Raw genomic sequence first — 4,703 nt, forward strand, 5'->3', positions numbered from 1 at the left:
TTTGAGTGTTTATTGCATTTAAATGAGTTATTTTCTTTCTTAGTTACCTGTTGATAAGTCTTGGTTATCTGCTGTGTGTGTGTATTGTAGAGTGTTGTGCCGAACCTACGCATCCACTAGATTGCGCCAAGCCATGATTGTTAGCTAACTTTGTCGTTTGCTGATTAACAGTATATTAGAGGTTAAACTTTTTAGAGTTTAATTATTTCTCCTTAGCTTATCTATGGTGTGATGTGTAATGATAGGGTAATTTGAATTATCTTTCTTGTCTTGTTTTAGGACACCACACACACACACTTACACACATATCTACCTGGAAATACCTTATGTTCATTTAATCAATTGGAATCCGAAATTGAGTTTGGAATACAGACCACTTAAAGGATCCTGGCTCATGTCTTCATTCTCCACCTGCTGCATCTTCTCCTAACATCTAGTCCTGATTGAAATCCTGGCCTGAGTAGTGTTCTGGCCGACACTCCCGGTTGAGAGCAGTGATAAACCCGAACAGTATCTTACAGTCCTATAACTTACAGCAAACTCACCTACATTCCCTCTTCAGTAAGGTCTAGATTGATTCATTGGATGCATTCCACCAAGTTATCAGCTCATCCTGGGGTCAGTAGAACCGTTGCCCTGATTTCCCTTCGGTTTTGGTGGCCTTCACTACACAAGGACATAAAGGAGTTTGTTCTAGCCTGTCCAGTTTGTGCCCAGAATAAACCTTCTCATCTGCCTCCCTCTGGTCTCCTTCATCCCCTGCCTATTCCCAAACGCCCTTGGTCACACATCGCCATAGACTTTGTCACTGGATTACCTGCATCCAAGGGTATGACCACCATTTTCACAATCATCGATAGATTCTCCAAGGCTTGCCATCTCATCCCTCTGAGAAAACTTCCCACCGCTTTTCAGACAGCTCTTCTTCTAATAAAGCACGTTTTCAGGTTACACGGCATCCCACAGGAGATTCTGTCAGACAGAGGACCACAATTTACAGCCCAGGTATGGAAACATTTTTGTTCTGCCCTCGAAGCCAAGATCTCATTAACCTCTGGTTACCATCTCCAGTCAAACGGTCAAACTGAACGTATGAACCAGGAGCTGGAGTCCACCCTCAGGTGCTTCATGTCCACCAACCCCGCTGACTGGAGTCAGTTCCTGCATTGGGTGGAGTATGCACATAACGCTCATGTCTCATCTGCTACCGGTCTCTCCCCCTTTGAAATCTCTTTAGGATACCAGCCTCCGCTATTTCCTGCTGATGAGAAGGAAATCTCAGCCCATTCAGTCCGGCACCACATCCACCGATGCCGCACCATCTGGAGCAACACAGTTGCCGTGTGGTGGTTTTCAATGGTAGAATGTCAAAAATCAGGACACCTTCAGTCGATCATCTGATTGCCCCAGGACGGGAGAAGAAGCATTTATTTTATAGATCAAATTGACATGCTGTCCTCAGTACACGTAACACAGCGCTGAACATTTCAACAGAACACATCTAGCTTTTCTCAACTCTCATTCAAATCTGGGCGTTTATATAGTTTCAACATTGCACTGTGTGGATGTATGTGCACGACTGGACGCTCTGAAGAATTTCCTGGAAGTTCTTGGCCTGTGACCGGATTGCGTGCGAGTGGGCCTTAAAGACCCTGTTTTTCAATACTTGTACTTGACTTCCAGCCTGTGAACACACTGTTACTGCCAATATGTACGTGGCTTCCAGCCTGTGAACACTTGTTATTGCCAAGATGTGTACGTGGCTTCCAGACTGCTTGCTCTGTGTTATCAATTATTGTGAGCTTAAGGTCACGATGACCTAAGGCAACACAATTCGCTTCTACATTCCCTCCTGTAGTTCATTGAAAATGAAGTACCAATGAGAATTTGCATAGTGATGGTAATATTACGCAACTAAGTGCACTTACGTGTATGTGAAGTTTAAATGAAACGGTATCTAAGTGTTACCGACGCAGCCCAGTACGGATGCAAGTTGAGAAAAACAAATTAAATGAAAATTAAAGTGTCATGATTAATAACAAAACCAAAGTGAATATCAAAACAAAGTGAATATTACTGAACCTTCAAAGAAAGATCATCATTTTCCACATGGCCATGATTCGATTAGTATGGGATCGAAAACCCCTTTTTCGTCCTGTGGGCATCTTACTCTTTCATTTCATACTCATGTAAGAGGAAACTATCCCATAGACCCAAGCATCCCCCAAACATCCATCCTTCCTCCGGCGTCGGCTGTAGCACAAATCGCATCTTGACCATGCTACTCATGATGATCTGTGAAACCAACACTGTTTGAACCCTACAACCCAATCTTGATATTACTTAATATGTGAAAGATAACTATTCACAACCTTTCAAATAACTTGAACTTAGTTATAGTGTATCGTAGTATATAAGGCTAGGTAAATGAAAGAAAAGGAAAAATTAAGTAGGTCAGTCAGTCAGTAGTCTGAGTCCCCAGTCCTCTAAACAGCCTGCTATGGATGGTTCACAATGTGAAATAATAAAACAGTAATACAGGTTATAATGCAAAGCAATGGCATGTTACAATCATCAGGTTTATATTTACAGAATACAAGAATAATCGATACTTGTGTTGTCTTCTTTCCTGTTGAAAAAATAAAAAATATAGTTCTTTCACTTCAGGGCTCTGTCCTTGGCTTTTAAAGGCATGAACACAGGATCAGCGGTTCCCGCCTTAGTATTTTGCAGGCAGAAGTTGAAGGTTTGCAGTCTTATGCCTGGAGTCACCGGTCTTTACAATCCATCCCCTCAAACTGAGTAAGACAGAAAAACCACAATTAGTGTTCTTATCAGCAAATATCAACTAATCATAGAACATAATATTCATATTATTCCAATCCTATTGTAGTACATAGTGTTTGACTTATCTAATTCAATTGGAGAACGATCCCATTCCCTCCTGTGATGCTTTCATCACATCTGATCCTGTCGGTCGTCCATCTCCTGGTGGCTCCTTGGTGTTGCATTTTTCTGACGTGTAGCTAGAGTTCGCTGGTCCTCTTGTCCTTTCATTACTCTTTGATGTACCTCCCTTAATATTTGAGTTCAGTCAGTCTACTCCTTGGTTGTCCTGGTCCCCTGGGCCGAGCATATCGTTCATGTGTCCATGGCTGATGCTGATCCAGAGTGAGGGCAGTCCTTGTCCCAGTGTCCTTAAATCTCACTATCAGATGTGATCCTGAGAGGAAAGAAAAAAAAACTGACCAGTATCTTGAAACTAAATCTAGAGATGTAACACATCCTGTTCGTCATGAGTCCAGTTTCTGTAATTAATGTTCAAATTAAAATAAGAGAACTTTTGATTGTTGCAGTAATGTCCCATTGTCTCTTGGTGTATCTTCTCTCTTATCTGCAATTATTAATATTTCCAAATATCCTCCAATAAACTGTAAAATTTAAATCTTAGAGAATTATCCTTTATGATAATAATGAAATAAATCATGTAACACGATTGTAGGACTTCAGATTGGACCTCAGGCCAAAACAACAAATAAAATAGTCTATCTTCTTTAGGAATCATCTTACCTGTTTAAAGAAACATGAAATAAATTACAATCATCTTACCTTCCTAAGATAACAAAAACAGGAGAAAACTTTACTCAAAGAGAATGGCAGTCCAATCCTACTGTGCAATCTGTTACATCTTCAAATCGCTCCACAATTATTTTAGGAATCTTGTAATTTAAATACTTGCTAACACAGCTAAGTGTGACATAAATACAATGAAACTTCATCACCTTTTCTATTCCTCTGTAAGGTCCTTCTCATCACAGAGTTCCTGGGTCCTTTTCCTCGAAGTGCACCAATCCCCAATTATATGTTAATGACACAAGGAAAGAAAACAAAAAACATGAGTAAATAACAGTTTGAATTTACAATGCGACCCTTAAACAGGTTCCTCTTACATGGGAATTAGATTATGAAAGAAAAGACAAGAAATAATATAGTCAAACCGCTCTCAGCTCTCAGGTGTTCTTTTCAGGCTCCATAGCGTACCGAGGCTCAGCCATTTTGTCACAGGGTGTGGAGGCATCATCCGGGGGCAATTTGGTGATCCTTGCTCTAAAAAATTTTAAACACTGAAAATATTTTCTCTTATTATCTTAGCCTTCTGTTCCAATTTCGGTAACCAGGGTTTTCATGCACAAGAGTAGTAAGAAGTAGTAAAGATTTTAGCAGTATAGTAATAATGAGAATATAAGCAAAAATCCTTTTTCCTCTGGAAGCAAGTTGAGTGCCATCCTGCATTATTTTAAATACAATCTGCATTCCGACTTTCTGTGCTTTATAACAACATTTGTAAAGACATCTAGATCTAGGATTTATTGGACAGTTTATACACTTGGATCACATAATCTCACTTTTACATAATATTCCTGAATTCAAATCTTAAGGTGCTTTTCCAGTTGTAACGCCTGTTTTATTCAGTATTCTACTGTTAGAAATGTATTAAGAACATGTGTGACAATCTGCGTTACGTACTGGAGACAGAAATTATGTTTAACTTTTCAACTTATTTGTGTAAAGTCTGATTTCTAAACGAAACTAATCCTTGATCTTGCAAACTCTGCAGAGATACATTTTTACTTTTACTTATTTATAATGTTTATTCTGTTAGATATTAGTTGGCTCAGTGCAGATAACCAGGAATGTAACCT

General features: G+C 39.5%; 1 long non-coding RNA gene across 1 annotated transcript; it reads right to left on the minus strand.

Moving 5' to 3' along the window:
* Window positions 1-2,508: 2,508 nt before the first annotated feature.
* Window positions 2,509-4,099, minus strand: LOC119789048. Its single transcript, XR_005281535.1, has 2 exons — window positions 3,783-4,099; window positions 2,509-3,223 (listed from the first exon to the last, which is right to left on the minus strand). It is a non-coding gene; the product is annotated as an uncharacterized LOC119789048 (long non-coding RNA).
* Window positions 4,100-4,703: the final 604 nt, after the last annotated feature.

This window comes from Cyprinodon tularosa, unplaced genomic scaffold (genome assembly GCF_016077235.1).
Source record: "Cyprinodon tularosa strain WSP-4 unplaced genomic scaffold, ASM1607723v1 ctg1090, whole genome shotgun sequence".
Taxonomy (NCBI): domain Eukaryota; kingdom Metazoa; phylum Chordata; class Actinopteri; order Cyprinodontiformes; family Cyprinodontidae; genus Cyprinodon; species Cyprinodon tularosa.